The sequence below is a fragment of the Bombina bombina genome, chromosome 1, assembly GCF_027579735.1.
Source record: "Bombina bombina isolate aBomBom1 chromosome 1, aBomBom1.pri, whole genome shotgun sequence".
Lineage (NCBI taxonomy): Eukaryota > Metazoa > Chordata > Amphibia > Anura > Bombinatoridae > Bombina > Bombina bombina.
The window spans coordinates 744,648,329-744,672,823 of record NC_069499.1 but is presented as its reverse complement, the minus strand read 5'-3'; the positions used below and the strand labels follow the sequence as shown (position 1 = coordinate 744,672,823).

Sequence of the window (24,495 nt, the reverse complement as noted above, 5' to 3'; positions counted from 1 at the left end):
TAATCGTCTTAATGGTAGCGGCGATGGACATAGTGCCTGCATCTCAGACCGCTGCAATTATGCATGCTCAGTCAGTGGAATGGGGATTACACAGATTTGTCCCCTCTACTAAATCTGGATCAGGAAACCAGAGATTCTCTTCTCTGGTGGTTATCTCGGGTCCATCTGTCCAAAGGTATGACCTTTCGCAGGCCAGATTGGACCATTGTAACAACAGACGCCAGCCTTCTAGGTTGGGGTGCAGTCTGGAATTCCCTGAAAGCTCAGGGTTCATGGACTCAGGAGGAGAAACTCCTCCCAATAAATATTCTGGAGTTAAGAGCAATATTCAATGCTCTTCTAGCTTGGCCTCAGTTAGCAAAACTGAGGTTCATCAGATTTCAGTCGGACAACATCACGACTGTGGCTTACATCAACCATCAAGGGGGGACCAGGAGTTCCCTAGCGATGTCAGAAGTCTCCAAGATAATTCGCTGGGCAGAGACTCACTCTTGCCACCTGTCAGCGATCCATTTCCCAGGGGTAGAGAACTGGGAGGCGGATTTTCTACGTCATCCTGAGGTGTTTGCTCAATTGGTTCTCCGTTGGGGCAATCCAGAACTGGATCTCATGGCGTCTCGCCAGAACGCCAAGCTTCCTTGTTACGGATCCAGGTCCAGGGACCCAGAAGCGGCACTGATAGATGCTCTAGCAGCTCCTTGGTTCTGCAACCTGGCTTATGTGTTTCCACCGTTTCCTCTGCTCCCTCGTCTGATTGCCAAAATCAAACAGGAGAGAGCATCGGTGATATTGATAGCGCCTGCGTGGCCATGCAGGACCTGGTATGCAGACCTAGTGGACATGTCATCCTTTCCACCATGGACTCTGCCTCTGAGACAAGACCTTCTAATACAAGGTCCTTTCAATCATCCGAATCTACTTTCTCTGAGACTGACTGCATGGAGATTGAACGTTTGATTCTATTAAAGCGTGGCTTCTCAGAGTCAGTTATTGATACCTTAATACAGGCACGAAAGCCTGTCACCAGGAAAATTTTCCACAAGATATGGCATAAATATCTTCATTGGTGTGAATCCAAGAATTACTCATGGAGTAGGGTTAGGATTCCTAGAATGTTGTCCTTCCTCCAAGAGGGTTTGGACAAAGGATTATCAGCTAGTTCTTTGAAGGGACAGATTTCTGCTCTGTCTATTCTTTTACACAAGCGTCTGGCAGAAGTTCCAGACGTTCAGGCATTTTGTCAGGCTTTGGTTAGAATTAAGCCTGTGTTTAAACCTGTTGCTCCCCCATGGAGCTTAAACTTGGTTCTTAAAGTTCTTCAAGGGGTTCCGTTTGAACCCCTTCATTCTATTGATATCAAACTTCTATCATGGAAAGTTCTTTTTCTGATGGCTATTTCCTCGGCTCGAAGAGTCTCGGGGTTATCTGCCTTACATTGTGATTCTCCTTATCTGATCTTTCATTCAGATAAAGTAGTTCTGCGTACAAAACCTGGGTTTTTACCTAAGGTGGTTTCTAACAAGAATATTAATCAAGAGATTGTTGTTCCATCATTATGCCCTAATCCTTCTTCAAAGAAGGAACGTCTTTTGCATAATCTAGACGTAGTCCGTGCATTGAAGTTTTACTTGCAGGCTACTAAAGATTTTCGCCAAACATCTCATCTGTTTGTTGTTTACTCTGGACAGAGGAGAGGTCAAAAAGCCTCGGCAACCTCTCTTTCTTTTTGGCTTCGGAGTATAATCCGTTTAGCATATGAGACTGCTGGACAGCAGCCCCCTGAAAGAATTACAGCTCATTCTACTAGAGCTGTGGCTTCCACCTGGGCCTTTAAAAATGAGGCCTCTGTTGAACAGATTTGCAAGGCTGCGACTTGGTCTTCGCTTCATACCTTTTCAAAATTTTACAAATTTGATACTTTTGCTTCTTCGGAGGCTGTTTTTGGGAGAAAGGTTCTACAGGCAGTGGTTCCTTCCGTTTAAGTTCCTGCCTTGTCCCTCCCATTATCCGTGTACTTTAGCTTTGGTATTGGTATCCCACAAGTAATGGATGATCCGTGGACTGGATACACTTAACAAGAGAAAACATAATTTATGCTTACCTGATAAATTTATTTCTCTTGTAGTGTATCCAGTCCACGGCCTGCCCTGTCCTTTTCAGGAAGGTCTAAATTTTAATTAAACTTCAGTCACCACTGCACCCTATGGTTTCTCCTTTCTCGGCTTGTTTCGGTCGAATGACTGGATGATCCGTGGACTGGATACACTACAAGAGAAATAAATTTATCAGGTAAGCATAAATTATGTTTTTCTGAGTCGGTCATTGTTACCTTGTTCAGGTTCGGAAGCCTGTTTCTAGAAAGATTTCCATGAGGTATGGCGTACATACCTTTATTGGTGTGAATCCAAGGACTTCTCTTGGAGTCAGGTCAGGATTCCTATGATTTTGTCCTTTATCCAGGAATATCCAGGTCTGGAGAAGGAATTGTTTCTCTAACGTCTGGCGGATGTGCCAGATGTTCTATCTTTTTGTCAGGCCCTAGTCAGAATCAGGCCTTTGTTTAAGTCTATTGCTCCTCCTTGGAGCCTTAACCTTGTTCTAAAATTTTTGCAGCAGGCTCCGTTTGAGCCTTTGCATCCCATAGATATTAAGTTATTATCTTGGAATGCTTTGTTTCTTTCTCTTGTAAGGTGTATCCAGTCCACGGATCATCCATTACTTGTGGGATATTCTCCTTCCCAACAGGAAGCTGCAAGAGGATCACCCACAGCAGAGCTGTCTATATAGCTCCTCCTCTAACTGCCACTCCCAGTCATTCTCTTGCAGCTCTCGACAAGAATGGAAGTAGCTAAAGAGATGTGGTGTTTTTATTTAGTTTATCTTCAATCAAAAGTTTGTTATTTTCAAATGGTACCGGAGTTGTACTATTTTAGCCTCAGGCAGAAAGTAGAAGAAGAGTCTGCCTGTGGTCTTTGATGATCTTAGCAGGTTGTAACTAAGATCCATTGCTGTTCTCACACATAACTGAAGAGAGAGGTAACTTTAGCTGGGGGAATGGCGTGTAGGGTCTCCTGCTATGAGGTATGTGCAGTTTAAATTTTTCTAGAGAAATATATATGCTAGAAAATGCTGTTAATACCGGATTTATTTAAGGTAATCCTGATTACAGTGATTTAATAACGACTAGTATCATGCTTGCTGTAAAAGGTAATATTCTTATTACTTTCTCACATTACTGAAAAATAAAACGTTTGCTGGAAGTGTTTAAACGTTTTTTTCTACATATTGGTGATAAAACTTTATTGAGGCCCGGTTTTTTTCCACATGGCTGGCTAGATTTTGCCTAGGGATAGTTTTGTTAGGCCCTCTCACTGTGAATAGAGGTTGGGAGGGGCCTATTTTCGCGCCTAAATGCGCATTAGATTTTGCAGCTTGAGACATCCAGTTTCCCTGAAGGAGTCCCCTGAACACTTAGGACCTCTCTAAAGGGTTTTTGTGCCTTCCAACGTCGTTATATGGGCAGGTAGGGCCACAGCAGAGCTGTGGCGGTTTGTTGTGACTGTTGAAAAACGTTTATATCGTTTTTTTGATCCGGTTTTGAAACTAAGGGGTTAATCATCCATTTGCAAGTGGGTGCAATGCTCTGTTAGTCTATTATACACACTGCAAAAATTTCGTAACATTTACTGCTTTTTATCACTGTTTTTCAATTTCTGACAAAATTTGTTTCTCTTAAAGGCATAGTACAGTTTTTATTTTTTGCTTGTTTACATTTATCAAAGTGTTTTCCACGCTTGCTGGTCTCATTGCTAGTCTGTTTAAACATGTCTGACATAGAGGAAACTCCTTGTTCATTATGTTTAGAAGCCATTGTGGAACCCCCTCTTAGAATGTGTACCAAATGTACTGATTTTACTTTAAGTTATAAAGATCATATTCTGTCTTTAAAAGATTTATCACCAGAGGAAACTGACAAGGGGGAAGTTATGCCGACTAACTCGCCCCACGTGTCAGAACCTTTGACTCCCGCTCAATAGGCACCAAGTACATCTAGCGCGCCCATGGCGTTTACTTTACAAGACATGGCGGCAGTTATGGATCATACCCTTACAGCGGTATTGTCCAAACTACCAGGGTTACAAGGAAAGCGAGACAGCTCTGGGGCTAGAAAAAATACAGAGCACTCTGATGCTTTAGTAGCTATGTCTGATATCCCCTCACAATATGCAGAAGCTGAGGCAGGAGAGCTTCTTTCTGTGAGTGATTTTTCTGACTCGGGGAAGATGCTTCAACCTGATTTTGATATGTCAACATTTAAATTTAAGCTTGAACACCTCCGCGTGTTGCTCAGGGAGGTTTTAGCTACTCTGGATGACTGTGACACCATTATAGTGCCAGAGAAATTGTGTAGATTGGATAAATACTATGCAGTGCCTGTTTACACTGATGTTTTGCCAATACCTAAAAGGTTTTCAGAAATTATTACTAAGGAATGGGATAGACCAGGTGTACCGTTCTCTCCCCCTCCTATTTTTAAGAAAATGTTTCCAATAGATGCCGCTACACGGGACTTATGGCAAACGGTCCCTAAGGTGGAGAGAGCAGTTTCTACCCTAGCTAAACGTACAACTATCCCTGTCGAGGAGAGTTGTGCTTTCCTAGATCCAATGGATAAAAAGTTAGAGGGTTACCTTAAGAAAATGTTTATTCAACAAGGTTTTATTCTCCAACCTCTTGCATGCATTGCCCCAGTCACTGCTGCTGCGGCCTTCTGGTTTGAGTCTCTGGAAGAGGCCTTACAGGTAGAAACTCCATTGGATGATATACTTGACAAGCTTAAAGCGCTTAAGCTAGCCAATTCATTTGTTTCTGACGCCGTTGTTCATTTAACTAAACTAACGGCTAAGAACTCAGGTTTTGCTATTCAGGCGCGTAGGGCGCTATGGCTTAAATCCTGGTCTGCTGACGTTACTTCAAAGTCTAAGCTTCTCAATATTCCCTTCAAGGGGCAGACCCTATTCGGGCCTGGACTGAAGGAGATAATTTCTGATATTATTGGAGGAAAAGGTCATGCCCTTCCTCAGGATAGGTCTAACAAATTAAGGACCAAACAAACTAATTTTCATGGCTTTCGAAACTAAGCCTGCTGCTGCCTCTAAGACAGCATGAAAGATTGGCCCCCGATCCGGTAACGGATCTAGTAGGGGGCAGACTTTCTCTCTTCGCCCAGGCTTGGGCAAGAGACGTCCAGGATCCCTGGGCGTTGGAAATTGAGTCCCAGGGATATCTTCTGGACTTCAAAGCTTCTTCCCCAAAAGGAAGATTTCACCTTTCACAATTATCTGCAGACCAGATAAAGAGAGGCATTCTTACATTGTGTCCAAGACCTCCTAGTTATGGGAGTGATCCACCCAGTTCCAAAGGAGGAACAGGGGCAAGGATTCTATTCAAATCTATTTGTGGTTCCCAAGAAAGAGGGAACCTTCAGACCAATCTTAGATCTCAAGATCCTAAACAAATTTCTCAGGGTCTCATCTTTCAAGATTTAGACTATTCGAACCATCCTACCTATGATCCAGGAGGGTCAATACATGACTACCGTGGACTTAAAGGATGCTTATCTTCACATTCCGATACACAAAGATCATCATCGGTTTCTCAGGTTCGCCTTCCTAGACAGGCATTACCAGTTTGTGGCTCTTCCCTTTGGGTTAGCTACGGCACCAAGAATCTTTACGAAGGTTCTGGGGTCACTTCTGGCGGTCCTAAGGCCGCGGGGCATAGCAGTAGCCCCTTACTTAGACGACATTCTGATACAGGCGTCGAATTTCCAAATTGCCAAGTCCCATACGGACATTGTTCTGGCATTCCTGAGGTCTCATGGGTGGAAGTGAACGAAAAGAAGAGTTCTCTATCCCCTCTCACAAGAGTTTCCTTCCTGGGAACTCTGATAGATTCTGTAGAAATGAGGATTTACCTGACAGAGGCCAGGTTGTCAAAACTTCTAAATTCCTGCCATGTTCTTTATTTTACTTCTCGCACTTCGGTGGCTCAGTGTATGGAAGTAATCGGCTTAATGGTAGCGGCAATGGACATAGTGCCGTTTGCCCGCCTACATCTCAGACCGCTGCAACTCTGCATGCTCAGTCAGTGGAATGGGTATTACACAGATTTGTCCCCTCTACTAAATCAAGAGACCAGGGATTCTCTTCTCTGGTGGCTATCTCGAGTCCATCTGTCCAAAGGTATGACCTTCCGCAGGCCAGATTAGACAATAGTAACAACAGATGCCAGCCTTCTGGGCTGAGGGGCAGTCTGGAACTCTCTGAAGGCTCAGGGGTCATGGACTCAGGAGGAGGCTCTCCTTCCGATAAACATTCTGGAACTAAGAGCGATATTCAATGCTCTTCAGGCTTGGCCTCAGCTAGCGGCAGTGAGGTTCATCAGATTTCAGTCGGACAACATCACGACTGTAACTTACATCAACCATCAAGGGGGAACAAGGCGTTCCCTAGCGATGTTGGAGGTTTCAAAGATAATTCGTTGGGCAGAGATTCACTCTTGCCACCTATCAGCTATCCATATCCCAGGAGTAGAGAACTGGGAGGCGGATTTTCTAAGTCGACAGACTTTTCATCCGGGGGGAGTGGGAGCTCCATCCGGAGGTGTTTGCACAGTTGATTCAACGTTGGGGCAAACCAGAACTGGATCTCATGGCGTCTCGCCAGAATGCCAAGCTTCCTTGTTACAGATCCAGGTCCAGGGATCCCAAGGCAGCGCTGATAAATGCTCTAGCAGTGCCTTGGTCCTTCAACCTGGCTTATGCGTTTTCACCGTTTCCTCTGCTCCCTCGTCTGATTTCCAAGGTCAAGCAGGATAGAGCATCAGTGATTTTGATAGCACCTGCGTGGCCACGCAGGACTTGGTATGCAGATCTGGTGGACATGTCATCCTTTCCACCATGGACTCTGCCTCTGAGGCAGGACCTTCTACTTCAGGGTCCTTTCAACCATCCAAATCTAATTTCTCTGCGTCTGACTGCTTGGAGATTGAACGCTTGATTTTATCAAAGCGTGGTTTCTCCGAGTCGGTCATTGATACCTTAATACAGGCGCGAAAGCCTGTCACCAGGAAAATCTATCATAAGATATGGTGTAAATATCTTCATTGGTGTGAATCCAAGGGTTACTCATGGACTAAGGTCAGGATTCCTAGGATATTATCTTTTCTCCAAGATGGATTGGAGAAGGGGTTGTCAGCAAGTTCCTTAAAGGGACAGATTTCTGCTCTGTCTATTTTTTTTGCACAAACGTCTGGCTGAGGTTCCAGACGTGCAGGCGTTTTGTCAGGCTTTAGTCAGAATTAAGCCTGTGTTTAAACCTGTTGCTCCGCCTTGGAGTTTAAATTTAGATCTTAAGGTTCTTCAAGGGGTTCCGTCTGAACCTTTGCATTCCATAGATATTAAGCTCTTATCTTGGAAAGTTTTGTTTTTAGTAGCTATCTCCTCGGCTCGAAGAGTTTCGGAGTTATCATCTTTACAATGTGATTCTCCTTATCTCATTTTTCATTCCGATAAGGTAGTGTTACATACCAAACCTGGTTTTCTACCTAAGGTGGTATCTAATAAAAATGTCAATCAGGAGATTGTTGTACCGTCACTGTGTCCTAATCCTTCTTCAAAGAAGGAACGTCTTTTACACAATCTTGACGTGGTTCGTGCTTTAAAGTTTTATTTACAAGCTACTAAAGATTTTCGTCAAACATCTGCATTGTTTGTTGTCTACTCTGGACAGAGGAGAGGCCAAAAGGCTTTGGCAACTTCTCTTTCTTTTTGGCTAAGGAGTATAATACGCTTAGCTTATGAGACTGCTGGCCAGCAGCCTCCTGAAAGGATTACAGCTCATTCTACTAGAGCGGTAGCTTCCACATGGGCTTTTAAGAATGAGGCTTCTGTTGAACAGATTTGTAAGGCGGCGACTTGGTCTTCGCTTCATACTTTTTCAAAATTCTATAAATTTGATACTTTTGCTTCTTCGGAGGCTATTTTTGGGAGAAAGGTTTTGCAGGCAGTGGTGCCTTCCGTTTAAGCACCTGCCTTGTCCCTCCCTTCATCCGTGTCCTATAGCTTTGGTATTGGTATCCCACAAGTAATGGATGATCCGTGGACTGGATACACCTTACAAGAGAAAACAAAATTTATGCTTACCTGATAAATTTATTTCTCTTGTGGTGTATCCAGTCCACGGCCCGCCCTGTCATTTTAAGGCAGGTGTGTTTTATTTTTAAACTACAGTCACCACTGCACCCTATGGTTTCTCCTGTCTCTTGCTTGTCTTCGGTCGAATGACTGGGAGTGGCAGTTAGAGGAGGAGCTATATAGACAGCTCTGCTGTGGGTGATCCTCTTGCAGCTTCCTGTTGGGAAGGAGAATATCCCACAAGTAATGGATGATCCGTGGACTGGATACACCACAAGAGAAATAAATTTATCAGGTAAGCATAAATTTTGTTTTTTGTTATCTCTTCTGCTCGGAGAGTTTTGGAACTCTCTGTCTTGCAGTGTGATCGCCTTATCTTATCTTTCATGCTGACAAGGTATTTCTTCGTTCGAAGTTGGGTTTTTCTTCCTTAAGTGGTTTAAGATAGGAAATTGTTCCTTCTCTATGTTCTTCTCCTTCTCATAAGGAACGTTTGTTGCACAATCTGGATGTTGTGCGTGCTCTGAAATCTACCTACAGGCGATTAAGGATTTTCGCCAGTCCTCTGCCCTGGTTGTGTGTTTCTCAGGAAAACTTAGGGTCAGAAAGCTACTGATACTTCTCTCTTTTTATGGTTGAGAAGTATTCTTCGTTTTGTTTTTGAGACTGCTGGTTAGCAGCTTCCTGAGAGAATTGCAGCTCATTCCATGAGGGCTATTTCCTCTTTTTGGGTCTTCAACAATGAAGCTTCTGTGGAACAGATTGCAAGGCTTCTCTACATACTTTTTCCAAATTTTTTAAATTTGATTCTTTTGCCTCGGCTGAGGTTTCTTTTGGGAGTAAGGTTCTTCAAGCGGTGGTGCCTTCTGTTTAGGTATACCTGTCTTGTCCCTCCCTAGTCATCTGTGTCCTCTAGCTTGGGTATTGGTTCAACAGTAAATGATGATGTTGTGAACGCACCATATCTTAGGAAAGAAAACAAAATTTATGCTTACCTGATAAATGTATTTCTTTCCGAATATGGTGAGTCCACGACCCCGCCCTTTATTTTAAGACAGTTATTTTTGACTACACCTCATGCTCCTCTACACCTTTGTGTTATTCCTTTTTTCCATTTCCCTTTGGTCGAATGACGGGTTTGTGGGAAGGGAAGTGATACTTAACAACTTTGCTGTGGTGCTCTTTGCCTCCTCCTGCTGGTCATGAGTGATATTCCCAACAGTAAATAATGACATTGTGGACTCACCATATCCGGAAATAAATAAATTTATTAGGTAAGCATAAATTTAGTTTTTTATTTAAGGGGGGATTGTTATATGTATACATTTCCCTTTTTTGGTGTTTGATGTACATTTTTGAGTGCTTTTTTGCTTATTTAGGTGTCCTGGATGTTGTGGTCGCTGCCTTTAGTAGAAGTTGGGCTGCTGAGTGGTTGCTGTGGGTTCCTCTCTCCTCTGAACTCTATATTTACCATGGATCAAGCTGGTTCCTTGCAAGGTTAGCCTAATCCAGATTTGGAAACCATTTCAGATACACATTTTTCAATCAAATGTGTTTTATATAAACAGGCTGAGGTTGTCCCGCCTGCTCAATTGTGTAATGCTTGTCATCAAAACATTTGCATCTTTGGTTTCTGAAGGGAATGTTTCTCATTCTGTGCTTTACAGAAACAATTGAACCCTCTCCTTATCTGATGAAGTACATCAAGTCTACTATCACAGATCTGATTGCTGCCTTCCCCCGCCATGTAGAAGCAAATTAATGATTTGCCTTCTACTAGTGGTTGTATTTCTGAATCTCATTGTGAGTCAGTTATGTCTGAGGGGGAAGTGTTATCTGATGATCAGGGAGTTTGTCAGGCTATTAATACTGATTTATCTCCCTCTGTGTTTTTATTCAAGACTGAATTTAATCTGCTCTTTAATCCGCTTTTTTCTTAAAGAAGTATTGCTTGCTTTGAGGGTTTCAGATTATACCTCTGCTGGGGAGACTTCTAAGGGTCAGCTAAATATTATTTTAAATATCAGGATGAATTATCTGAAATTTTTCCTGTTCCTATGGCTGTCTCTCAAATTTGGGCTAAGAATTGGCTGAAGCCTTTAAATATTTTTAGTCCTCCCAGATTTAAGAAATTGTATCCTTTTCAGTCTGCCAAGTATGAGCATTTTGATTATGTTGGCAATGCTATTTCTAGTTTAGCTATAAAAAAACTATTCTTCCTGCGGAAAATATTTTTTCTTTTAAATACACATTAGATAGAAAGCTTAATTTCTCTTTATTAAAATCTTGTCTCCATCTTGTTTTATTTTATATATGCATTGTAAATATGCTTGTGCCATTTCTGATGTATCAGCTGCTGTCTCTACATGGTTAAAAAATCTCTCTGTTCAGATGGGACTACTTATGGAAAACGATGGAATCCTTCCGAATCCCAGATGCATTCATACTCGCAGTCAAGGCCCTCTACTCCAGTCCCTCAGCTAGGGTGAGTGGAGTAGGTTTCCAGTCCTCCTCATTCACCATATCTAATGGCACTAGGCAGGGGTGCCCTTTGTCGCCCCTGCTGTTTGCCTTAGCTATTGAACCCCTAGCCCAGAGTATCAGAGAGGACCCACGGATATCAGGTCTCTTCATTGGGACGCAGACCCATACTATCTCATTATACGCAGACGACATTACCCTCTTTTTATCTTCACCCGAGAGCTCCCTCCCTCCCGTTTTCGAGATAATAGAAAACTTTGGTAAATTGAGTTACTACAAGCTTAACATCACGAAAACAGAGGCCCTTCCTATACACATCTCCTCTGAGACCCTGGTCCGTTTACAAAAGAAATACCGTTTCCATTGGAATGAATCTACCCTTAAGATCTTGGGTATATCCCTTAGCCCTGACCCATCCGTCACAATCACCCACAATTATTCGGATAGAATCCCAGAGTTCAGGAAACTGCTAGAAACATGGGAATCCCGTGAAATTTCATGGACTGGCCGCATCGCGGCGATAAAAATGTCCTTTCTCCCCAAAATCTCTTACCTCTTCAGATCCATACCGTACAACATTCCTAGATCCATTCTAAACAAATTACAGAGCCTAATGACATCTTATATCTGGAGAGGTAACAGACCCAGAACTTCAAGGCGAACTTTAGAGAAACCAATTGAACACGGAGGCCTCGCCCTCCCCAACCTTATAAACTACTATTATGCGGCCAGGCTCTCACACCTTTTAGCCTGGAGCAACACGGTACGCCAATCGAAATGGCAGATCCTTGAATCAGAACTAATCCCAACTTCACTTAGCCTAACGGATCTCCTCTGGATTCCGTCACATCATAGACAACAACTGAACAGTACCCTTCCAGTATTAAAACACGCGTATCAGATATGGGATCAAGTCCGACATAATCCAGCCATATCACCTTACCCTTCACCCATACTCACGGTTCGAGGCGCGCTGTTTTGCCTACCAGATTCACACCCCGAAGCTTGGCGACACAGACAGATTCAGACTGTGATAGATTTCTATATTGGAGACAGGTGGCTCTCGCACCCTAACTTTTGTTCTATATACCAAATTCCTCCTAATCTTAGCTTTGAGGCATACCGACTGAGCACACGCCTACGCACATGGGGATATCCAAAAACTAATCTTAGACAACCCACGATCTGGGAATCTATGTGGCAACGAGCCTCCAATATCACTCACCCTTTAGCTGCGCACTACAACCTCCTCAACAATGCAAACTCTCCACTTAAAATCCCACAACACTTAGCATGGGAAAGAGAACTGGGCTTCTCCGCAGATCTTAAGACATGGCAAGCCAGAATACTGGTAACCAAAAAACTGATACACTCTGCAACTCTATGGGAGTTACATTATAAAATTTTAGTCCGCTGGCACTTAGTCCCAACCGCATTACACAGAATCCATAATACTTGCCCCCCTACATGTTGGCGTCGGTGCCAACACCTGGGCACTGCACAACATATCTGGTGGTCATGCCCAGCCATCCAGCCGCTATGGGAAAAAGTCTATAGCCTCCTTTCCACCTTGGGAATCACAATACAATACACGCCTGTAACAGCCTTGCTCCATCTACAGATGCCTAACCTTTCCACCTCAAAAGAAGCCCTTGCAATTTATGTTCTCATGGCCACAAAATTAACAATAGCCAGAGCATGGAGAAACGAAAACCCCCCGTCCTTCGCTCAGACACTCAATGTAATCCACTATATTGGACAGATGGAGCAATACTCCTATAGGACCTTAGATAAAACTGACTCTTTCATCGAGATCTGGTCTCCGTGGCTTACAAAATTCCCTAACTGGGGTACATATCACACAACCACTCCGCAAACTTAAATATGTCTCGATTTCTTTCCCATCCCACCCCCTTCTCCCCCTCTCATCTCCCCTCCCGGGCAGGGAACCCCTTCTCTCTTTCCATCCATTTCCTACCATCCACACTGCATACTCTTCAGTACTGCTACATATACTTCTTTGAAATAACTACCCTTATTACTTTTACATATGCCAACCCCACTCCCCCCTTAAAATAAAAACGAATTGAGTCCACTCTTAATATGACAGGGGTTATAATATATATTTACAACTGGGTATTATACTGTTATATAGAAATGACATATCTTGCTCTCCATTTGGTTTCTTCTTAAACACTCAATGATTACCACAATGTTGTTAATACTCTGAATGTTCATTCAATGTATATCTCACCCAACTGTTATTCTGTTACTTTGCATTGATCTCAATAAAAAAATTATTTGTTAAAAAAAAAAAAAAAAAAAAATCTCTCTGTTCAGGTTCTGGATGAGTCTGCTAAAAAGAACTTCCTAGAGCTTTTAGAGATTCTTAAAGGGACAGTATACACTCATTTTCATATAATTGCATGTAATAGACACTACTATAAAGAATAAGATGCACAGATACTGATATAAAAATCCGGTATAAAACTGTTTAAAAACTTAGAAGCTAACAGTTTAGCTCTGTTGAAAAGGTAGTTGGAAAGCCCACTGCAAGTGGGAAATATCAGACACTCCCCCCTCCCCCTTCTTTTGCATATGAAAAGACCCTTTACACAAACAGGAGCAAGCTGGAGAAGGTAGCTGACAGTATTCACATAAAACTTTGGGGCTTGGTTAGGAGTCTGAAAATCAGACAATGTTATTTAAAAATAAGCAAAACTATACATTAAAAAAAAACTAAAAACTTAATGAGCTATATAAATAGATCATCTACAAAACATTTATGCAAAGAAAAAATGAATGTATAATGGCCCTTTAAATGTGCAAATGCTTTTATGGTTGATGCTATTCTTGAGATTAGAGTTAGCTCTAAGAATTTGTGTCTTTTAAGTTGTTGCCAGGCATGCTTTATGGCTTATATCTTGTCAGCTGATGCAGCTTCTAAGAATAAATTGCTTTCTATTCATTTTCAAGGTAATAGACTTTTTGGGACTGAGCTGGACAATATCATTTCAGCAGTTGCAAGAGTAAGTTTCTTCCACAAGATAAGAAGTTTAAGGGTAAATTTAAAACTTACGGTTAATTTTGTTCCTTTCATTAGAACAAGGAGCAAAACTCAGCTACCTCTTTTCCAAATTAAAGCAGCTCGGGCAATCCCTAGAGCAGTCCAAACATTACACCCCTAATTCTAAGTCAGCATGAAGTGCGGCCCCTAGTCCAGTTTCTCTGGTAGGGGACATGTTGATGCATTTTCAGGGTGCATGATTTCGCTAATTTCCAGACCCTTGGGCTCTGAAAATTGTCTCTCAAGGGTATCAAGTAGGCTTAAATTCAAAGCCTCCCTGAGACATATTTTTTCTTTCAAGGGTACTAAGGAGCACGGTGAAAGCTCAGACTTTTCTTCAATGTGTTTCAGATCTAGAATCTATTGGAGTTATAGTCACAGTTCCTCTTTTAGAACAGGAAAGAGTGTTTTACTCAAAGCTCTTTATAGTTCCCAAGAAAGAGGGAACCTTTCCGCCATTCCAGATTTAAAGATTTTGTACAAATTTGTCAGGATTCCCACATTCAAAATGGAAACCATCAGGACAATTCTTCCTTTTATTCGTCAAGGTCACTATATGTTGACAGTAGACTTAAAGGATGCCTATCTGCATGTTCCTATTCATTCGGATCATCACATGTTCCTGAGATTTGCCTTTCTGGACAAACATTATCAGTTTGAGGCTCTTCCAATCAGTCTGGCCACTGCACCAAGAATTTTTACAAAAGTTCTGGGTGCCTTGATTTCAGTAATAAGGTCTCAGGGGATTTCTGCTTGAGCATATAGTCATGTTTTATTTTGTGAAGTCAAATTGCTTTCTCTCCCTTAAAAGGGTAATTCTGTGTTTGGGCTTAGACTGGATACAATTATTGCCACAGTCACGGGGTAAGGGAGCTTTTCTAACCCAAGATAAAAAAAATCTAAAGGTAAGTTTAGATCGGCAGGGCTTTTTTTTTTTTTGTCTTTTTCTTGCAATCTAAGGCTCACAAAACTTCCCCCTCAGCCCAGAATTCTGGCTATTCTAAATTTTCCTGGAAGTCCAGCCCTTCTTGGTCCAAAAACATAAAGTCCAAGACGTCTACACCAGCCTCCAAAAAGCATGAAGTTGCAGACCCAATACCAGACCAGTCTCTGGTGGGGGGCATACTGAGTCTGTTTCAGGAGGCTTTAGAGAGATCTATTCAAGGGATACTGAACCCAAGTTTTTTTCTTTCGTGATTCAGATAGAGCATGCAATTTTAAGCAACTTTCCTATTTACTCCTATTTTCAATTTCTTTCATGTAATTAGCAAGAGTCCATGAGCTAGTGACGTATGGGATATACATTCCTACCAGGAGGGGCAAAGTTTCCCAAACCTCAAAATGCCTATAAATACACCCCTCACCACACCCACAATTCAGTTTTTACAAACTTTGCCTCCGATGGAGGTGGTGAAGTAAGTTTGTGCTAGATTCTACGTTGATATGCGCTCCGCAGCAAGTTGGAGCCCGGTTTTCCTCTCAGCGTGCAGTGAATGTCAGAGGGATGTGAGGAGAGTATTGCCTATTTGAATGCAGTGATCTCCTTCTACGGGGTCTATTTCATAGGTTCTCTGTTATCGGTCGTAGAGATTCATCTCTTACCTCCCTTTTCAGATCGACGATATACTCTTATAATATACCATTACCTCTGCTGATTCTCGTTTCAGTACTGGTTTGGCTTTCTACAAACATGTAGATGAGTGTCCTGGGGTAAGTAAATCTTATTTTCTGTGACACTCTAAGCTATGGTTGGGCACTTTGTTTATAAAGTTCTAAATATATGTATTCAAACATTTATTTGCCTTGACTCAGAATGTTCAACTTTCCTTATTTTCAGACAGTCCGTTTCATATTTGGGATAATGCATTTGATTTAATCATTTTTTCTTACCTTCAAAAATTTGACTCTTCCCTGTGGGCTGTTAGGCTCGCGGGGGCTGAAAATGCTTCATTTTATTGCGTCATTCTTGGCGCTGACTTTTTTGGCGCAAAAAATTAGTTTCCGTTTCCGGCGTCATACGTGTCGCCGGAAGTTGCGTCATTTTTTGACGTTATTTTGCGCCAAAAATGTCGGCGTTCCGGATGTGGCGTCATTTTGGCGCCAAAAAGCATTTAGGCGCCAAATAATGTGGGCGTCTTATTGGCGCGAAAAATATGGGCGTCGCTTTTGTCTCCACATTATTTAAGTCTCATTTTTCATTGCTTCTGGTTGCTAGAAGCTTGTTTTTTGGCATTTTTTTCCCATTCCTGAAACTGTCATTTAAGGAATTTGATCAATTTTGCTTTATATATATGTTGTTTTTTCTCTTACATATTGCAAGATGTCTCACGTTGCATCTGAGTCAGAAGATACTACAGGAAAATCGCTGTCTAGTGCTGGATCTACCAAAGCTAAGTGTATCTGCTGTAAACTTTTGGTAGCTATTCCTCCAGCTGTTGTTTGTATTGATTGTCATGACAAACTTGTTAAAGCAGATAATATTTCCTTTAGTAAAGTACCATTGCCTGTTGCAGTTCCTTCAACATCTAAGGTGCAGAATGTTCCTGATAATATAAGAGATTTTGTTTCTGAATCCATAAAGAAGGCTATGTCTGTTATTTCTCCTTCTAGTAAACGTAAAAAATCTTTTAAAACTTCTCTCCCTACAGATGAATTTTTAAATGAACATCATCATTCTGATTCTGATGACTCTTCTGGTTCAGAGGATTCTGTCTCAGAGGTTGATGCTGATAAATATTCATATTTATTTAAAATGGAATTTATTCGTTCTTTACTTAAAGAAGTACTAATTGCTTTAGAAATAGAGGATTCTGGTCCTCTTGATACTAATTCTAAACGTTTGGATAAGGTATTTAAAGCTCCTGTGGTTATTCCAGAAGTTTTTCCTGTTCCTAATGCTATTTCTGCAGTAATTTCCAAAGAATGGGATAAATTGGGTAATTCATTTACTCCTTCTAAACGTTTTAAGTAGTGATGCACCGAAATGGAAATTCTGGACCGAAACCGAATCCGAAAATCCGGGATGCACTTGGCCGAAAACCGAAACTGATACCGAAAATGTGTTTTTTCAAATTAATTTTTTTTAGTTTTTTTTTTTTTGCATAATTAGAGCCAATAAAAAAGCCCACACTTTTATTGAAAGTAATACACTAAAATTGGACCAAAATATCTTAAAACAATAATATGCTACGCAATAATTTTACCAAGAAAAAAAAAAAAAGAAAAAAATGCAATTTCCGGCCAAAATGTTTCCTCACTTAAAACAATTATAAATATCAATATACTGTATTCTTCATTTAGTTCTATGTATCAGAATCATATTTAACTGTTTTTTTTTTTTTACCAATTATCCAAATAAAGTATAGTCCTAGAAAACTCATTATATGCAGAACAGTAAGTCAAGTAATAAACTTAAAAAGCAGCTCTAGGCTAGCATCAAATTTGAAACATGCTACACAATAATTTTACCGAAAATAACAGGCAAAAAACCCGAAAACCGAAATAGCCAAAAAGGCTATTTTCGGCCGAAACTTTCTGCGGCCGAAATTTCGGTGCATCCCTAGTTTTAAGCGATTATATCCTGTGCCGTCTGACAGATTAGAATTTTGGGACAAAATCCCTAAAGTTGATGGGGCTATTTCTACCCTTGCTAAACGTACTACTATTCCTACGTCAGATGGTACTTCGTTTAAGGATCCTTTAGATAGAAAAATTGAATCCTTTCTAAGAAAAGCTTATCTGTGTTCAGGTAATCTTCTTAGACCTGCTATATCTTTGGCTGATGTTGCTGCAGCTTCAACTTTCTGGTTGGAAACTTTAGCACAACAAGTAACACATCATGATTCTCATGATATTATTATTCTTCTACAGCATGCTAATAATTTTATCTGTGATGCCATTTTTGATATTATCAGAGTTGATGTCAGGTTTATGTCTCTAGCTATTTTAGCTAGAAGAGCTTTATGGCTTAAAACTTGGAATGCTGATATGGCTTCTAAATCAACTTTACTTTCCATTTCTTTCCAGGGTAACAAATTATTTGGTTCTCAGTTGGATTCCATTATTTCAACTGTTACTGGTGGGAAAGGAATTTTTTTACCACAGGATAAAAAATCTAAAGGTAAAAGCAGGGCTAATAATCGTTTTCGTTCCTTTCGTTTCAACAAAGAACAAAAGCCTGATCCTTCATCCTCAGGAGCAGTTTCAGTTTGGAAACCATCTCCAGTCTGGAATAAATCCAAGCCAGCTAGAAAGGCAAAGCCTGCTTCTAAGTCCACATGAAGGTGCGGCCCTCATTCCAGCTCAGCTGGTAGGGGGCAGGTTACGTTTTTTCAAGGAAATTTGGATCAATTCTGTTCACAATCTTTGGATTCAGAGCATTGTTTCAGAAGGGTACAGAATTGGTTTCAAGATGAGACCTCCTGCAAAGAGATTTTTTCTTTCCCGTGTCCCAGTAAATCCAGTAAAAGCTCAAGCCTTTCTGAAATATGTTTCAGATCTAGAGTTGACTGGAGTAATTATGCCAGTTCCAGTTCCGTAACAGGGGATGGGGTTTTATTCAAATCTCTTCATTGTACCAAAGAAGGAGAATTCCTTCAGACCAGTTCTGGATCTAAAAATATTGAATCGTTATGTAAGAATACCAACGTTCAAGATGGTAACTGTAAGGACTATCTTGCCTTTTGTTCAGCAAGGGAATTATATGTCCACAATAGATTTACAGGATGCATATCTGCATATTCCGATTCATCCAGATCATTATCAGTTCCTGAGATTCTCTTTTCTGGACAAGCATTACCAGTTTGTGGCTCTGCCGTTTGGCCTAGCTACAGCTCCAAGAATTTTTACAAAGGTTCTCGGTGCCCTTCTGTCTGTAATCAGAGAACAGGGTATTGTGGTATTTCCTTATTTGGACGATATCTTGGTACTTGCTCAGTCTTTACATTTAGCAGAATCTCATACGAATCGACTTGTGTTGTTTCTTCAAGATCATGGTTGGAGGATCAATTTACCAAAAAGTTCTTTGATTCCTCAGACAAGGGTAACCTTTCTGGGTTTCCAGATGGATTCAGTGTCCATGACTCTGTCTTTAACAGACAAGAGACGTCTAAAATTGATTGCAGCTTGTCGAAACCTTCAGTCACAATCATTCCCTTCGGTAGCCTTATGCATGGAAATTCTAGGTCTTATGACTGCTGCATCGGACGCGATCCCCTTTGCTCGTTTTCACATGCGACCTCTTCAGCTCTGTATGCTGAAGCAATGGTGCAAGGATTACACGAAGATATCTCAATTAATATCTTTAAAACCGATTGTTCGACACTCTCTAACATGGTGGACAGATCACCATCGTTTAATTCAGGGGGCTTCTTTTGTGCTTCCGACCTGGACTGTAATTTCAACAGATGCAAGTCTCATAGGTTGGGGAGCTGTGTGGGGATCTCTGACGGCACAAGGAGTTTGGGAATCTCAGGAGGTGAGATTACCGATCAATATTTTGGAACTCCGTGCAATTTTCAGAGCTCTTCAGTTTTGGCCTCTTCTGAAGAGAGAATCGTTCATTTGTTTTCAGACAGACAATGTCACAACTGTGGCATACATCAATCATCAAGGAGGGACTCACAGTCCTCTGGCTATGAAAGAAGTATCTCGAATTTTGGTTTGGGCGGAATCCAGCTCCTGTCTAATCTCTGCGGTTCATATCCCAGGTATAGACAATTGGGAAGCGGATTATCTCAGTCGCCAAACGTTGCATCCGGGCGAATGGTCTCTTCACCCAGAGGTATTTCTTCAGATTGTTCAAATGTGGGAACTTCCAGAAATAGATCTGATGGCGTCCCATCTAAACAAGAAACTTCCCAGGTATCTGTCCAGATCCCGGGATCCTCAGGCGGAGGCAGTGGATGCATTATCACTTCCTTGGAAGTATCATCCTGCCTATATCTTTCCGCCTCTAGTTCTTCTTCCAAGAGTAATCTCCAAGATTCTGAAGGAATGCTCGTTTGTTCTGCTGGTAGCTCCGGCATGGCCTCACAGGTTTTGGTATGCGGATCTTGTCCGGATGGCCTCTTGCCAACCGTGGACTCTTCCGTTAAGACCAGACCTTCTGTCACAAGGTCCTTTTTTCCATCAGGATCTGAAATCCTTAAATTTAAAGGTATGGAGATTGAACGCTTGATTCTTGGTCAAAGAGGTTTCTCTGACTCTGTGATTAATACTATGTTACAGGCTCGTAAATCTGTATCTCGAGAGATATATTATAGAGTCTGGAAGACTTATATTTCTTGGTGTCTTTCTCATCATTTTTCTTGGCATTCTTTTAGAATACCGAGAATTTTACAGTTTCTTCAGGATGGTTTAGATAAGGGTTTGTCCGCAAGTTCTTTGAAAGGACAAATCTCTGCTCTTTCTGTTCTTTTTCACAGAAAGATTGCTATTCTTCCTGATATTCATTGTTTTGTACAAGCTTTGGTTCGTATAAAACCCGTTATTAAGTCAATTTCTCCTCCTTGGAGTTTGAATTTGGTTCTTGGAGCTCTTCAAGCTCCTCCGTTTGAACTTATGCATTCATTGGACATTAAATTACTTTCTTGGAAAGTTTTGTTCCTTTTGGCCATCTTTTCTGCCAGAAGAGTTTCTGAATTATCTGCTCTTTCTTGTGAGTCTCCTTTTCTGATTTTTCATCAGGATAAGGCGGTGTTGCGAACTTCTTTTGAATTTTTACCTAAAGTTGTAAATTCCAACAACATTAGTAGAGAAATTGTGGTTCCTTCATTATGTCCTAATCCTAAGAATTCTAAGGAGAAATCGTTGCATTCTTTGGATGTTGTTAGAGCTTTGAAATATTATGTTGAAGCTACGAAATCTTTCCGTAAGACTTCTAGTTTATTTGTTATCTTTTCCGGTTCTAGAAAAGGCCAGAAAGCTTCTGCCATTTCTTTGGCATCTTGGTTGAAATCTTTAATTCATCTTGCCTATGTTGAGTCGGGTAAAACTCCGCCTCAAAGAATTACAGCTCATTCTACTAGGTCAGTTTCTACTTCCTGGGCGTTTAGGAATGAAGCTTCGGTTGACCAGATTTGCAAAGCAGCAACTTGGTCCTCTTTGCATACTTTTACTAAATTCTACCATTTTGATGTATTTTCTTCTTCTGAAGCAGTTTTTGGTAGAAAAGTACTTCAGGCAGCGGTTTCAGTTTGAATCTTCTGCTTATGTTTTTCGTTAAACTTTATTTTTGGGTGTGGATTATTTTCAGCAGGAATTGGCTGTCTTTATTTTATCCCTCCCTCTCTAGTGACTCTTGTGTGGAAAGATCCACATCTTGGGTAGTCATTATCCCATACGTCACTAGCTCATGGACTCTTGCTAATTACATGAAAGAAAACATAATTTATGTAAGAACTTACCTGATAAATTCATTTCTTTCATATTAGCAAGAGTCCATGAGGCCTGCCCTTTTTTTGTGGTGGTTATGATTTTTGTATAAAGCACAATTATTCCAATTCCTTATTTTATATGCTTTCGCACTTTTTTATCACCCCACTTCTTGGCTATTCGTTAAACTGAATTGTGGGTGTGGTGAGGGGTGTATTTATAGGCATTTTGAGGTTTGGGAAACTTTGCCCCTCCTGGTAGGAATGTATATCCCATACGTCACTAGCTCATGGACTCTTGCTAATATGAAAGAAATGAATTTATCAGGTAAGTTCTTACATAAATTATGTTTTTCTTTGTTCTCTTGCTATCTTTATTTGAAAAAGAAAGTCCAGAACCCTGGACAGCATTTGTTTATTGATGGATGAATTTATCCACCAATCAGCAAGAATAACCCAGGTTGTTCATTAAAAATGGGCCGGCATCTAAACTTACATTCGTGCTTTTCAAATAAAAATACCAAGAGAATGAAGAACATTTGATAATAGGAATAAATTAGAAAGTTGCTTAAAATTGCATGCTCTATCTGAATCACAAAAGAAAAAAATTGGGTTCAGTGTCCCTTTCACTATCCCTGGGAATTGCAAATCATATCCCCAGTTTCTGTCTTGAGTGCCTCAAGATCCTTATATGCCCAAGTTTTTTTGGCTTGTGAATGAGATCTGAAATTAAAGAGACATTAAACACTTTGAATTGGTGATATAAAATGAAAAATCATATACTTTCATAATTTACTTTGTCCCATTTTGCTGTAATTCCATTCTGAAATTGTGAGCTGTGCACTCTAGTGACCTATTTATAACTGTCCCTAGTTGACCACTGCAGGGAAGGTAACCTATCTTAGACTTATTTTGTCAATATTTAATCAGCTAATGAAAAAAATAGACTAATCTTTTATTTGAATGCATCATTCTATCTAGCAATTATTTAGTGTCAAACGTCCCTTTAATGTAAGTGATTACCCTAGTTCCAACTTCAGAATTATGCCAGGGGTTTTATTCAAATATCTATATAGTACCATAAAAAGGGCATATTTCCATCTAAAGGGGAGGAGAGTCCATGGCTTTATTCATTACTAGTGGGAATTAAGAACCTGGCCACCAGGAGGAGGCAAAGACACCACCCCAGCCAAAGGCTTAAATACCCCCCACTCCCCTCATCCCCCAGTCATTCTTTGCCTTTTGTCACAGGAGGTGGCAGAGAGGTGCCGGAATATAGGTGGTCTCATATGAGGGGTTCTACCCTTCGCTATGGGACAGGCGTTTAAGTAGCCCTTTAAGCTTCTCAGTTGAGGTCCTGGGTGAACGTTGGAGTCCGGAGATGCAGAGAGAGCTTCCCTTTGCAACACCATCCCGACTCATATTAACAGCTCCTATGGCAATCGGCATTGATGAGTTGCTAATCTCAAGTCCATATCAGGAGCGCTGCTACTACCTGTCACACTTGAAGGGCCGTGTTCCTGTTCCAGAGCGTAGATTCTGGTAAGATCGTTTAATTTTTTACATAATAACACAGAAGTCAGGGCCACACTGTGGCGCCTTTATCTTATAGAATCAAGGGGTTGTATTCCTATGAAGGGATTATTGAACAGGGGGGTATGTACATGATGAGTTTATTATGTGATTGCTGTGTCATGTGCAAGGACGCGGCTCTGGCATTTTGTGGAACTGAGAGGTTCTCTTCCAGGAGATTTGCACGGTCTTTTTTTGGCGCATTTTTCTCCTCGGCAGGGGCGGTCCTGCGTAGACATCCTTGTGACCGGGTTGGGCCTCTGCACTTCCGATCTGATCTGCGACGGAGGAGACAAAGCGGTTCCTGCAGTCCGGGTCATTGGATGTGGTGAGTGCCCCGGCCATTGGTGGTTATAAGGGTGCCTGTCTTATCTTCTTTCTAAGTGCTTTGGAGATTTCGAACGTGTTAGAGGGTACTCCCTCTTTAACTAAGTCTTATACCTGTGTTTATTGTGAGGTCTTGGTAGACCAGCCTGCACAACTGTGTTCCACATGCCATGGGAAGGCTACAACTTCCAAACATAAGAGAATGTCTAGCACTACTGAGCCGTCCACCTCTGAGGGATCTCCGTCCCGTGAGGTGCATTCCCCAATGGCGTCCCCTATCCCACATGCAGCGCCCCAGGGTCTGACTGTTACCCCTTCTGGGGAGATTGCTTTTCATAGCGGCCCGACCCAGGATTTGTCTCTGTTGGAAGCCCCAGAGGGGTGGTACGATCAAAAGGCCCAGTCCAGCGCATCGGAAGAGGCCTTGTCGGAGTCCGTGTCATCTAAGCCTCCGGCAGCAGAGGAACCCGGTTTTCCGTTTAAGATGGAGAACTTATTGAGGCAAGTGCTGGCTACCTTATAGGTTACGGAAACCAAGCTTCCAGAGGAGCCCTCCATTCCTAAGTTGGATAAGGTTTACAAGGACAGGGTGGTTCCCCAGACATTCCCGGTTCCTGTCGAACAATATAAAGAATGAGTGGTAACGGTTAGGTTCTTCCTTTTCCACTTCCTCCCAATTAAAAAAGCTTTTCCCCGTCCCGGAGGCCCAGCTAGAGTTGTGGGGGACCATTCCCAATGTGGATGGGGCCATCTCCATGCTCGCTAAGTGATCAACGATTCCTTTAGAGCAGTGATTTTTAACCTTTTTTTTGCCGTTGCACACTTTTTTACATTAAAAAATCCTGTGGCACACCACCATCCCAAAATTTAAAAAAAATCACACATTGTAGCCTAATACAGCATATATATATATATACACATACACACAAACACACACATACTGTATGTATTGTGCTGTTATGCCATGCCTCCTACAAACTACCCCTGCACTGGGAGTAAAAAACAAGCAAAGTTTAAAAAATATGTCACACTGTTGTCAGTCTGCCGTGGCACACCTGAGGATCTCTCACGGCACACTGGTTGAAAAACACTGCTTTAGAGGATAGTTTTATATTTACTAGGATTCATTTGTAAACATTTCCTGTTTTCGACCGTATTAAGAGAAATTTCTCAGGGATGGGGGATGTCAAGGATTACCCTTTTGCCTGTCTGTAATAGCTGTCTCCTTTAAATATGGTGCAGCCTTTGCTATTCTGGTTAGAGAACTTCAATCCTTAGTTAGGATAGAGGCTCGTTTACAAACTTTTATGGACAAGTGCGGCTTCTTTTTGGAACGCTTTGTCTGATTACAATTTGGAGGACTCAATAAGGAGATCAATAACAGGCTGTTAGGCCAATTTTTTATTTCTGTCGCTGCCTTTCGTTCCCTTGTACTTCAAGAGAAGTCTTTCCCTTTGTTTTTCTTGGATCAGGGGGAA

The 24,495-nt window shown here is 41.4% G+C and overlaps 1 protein-coding gene across 1 annotated transcript in view; it reads left to right on the top strand.

Annotated features, from left to right (window-relative positions):
• Positions 1-24,495, top strand: part of LOC128660765 (ensconsin) — a 198,195-nt gene that overhangs the window by 120,898 nt on the left and 52,802 nt on the right. The gene's annotated exons all lie outside the window — the stretch shown is intronic.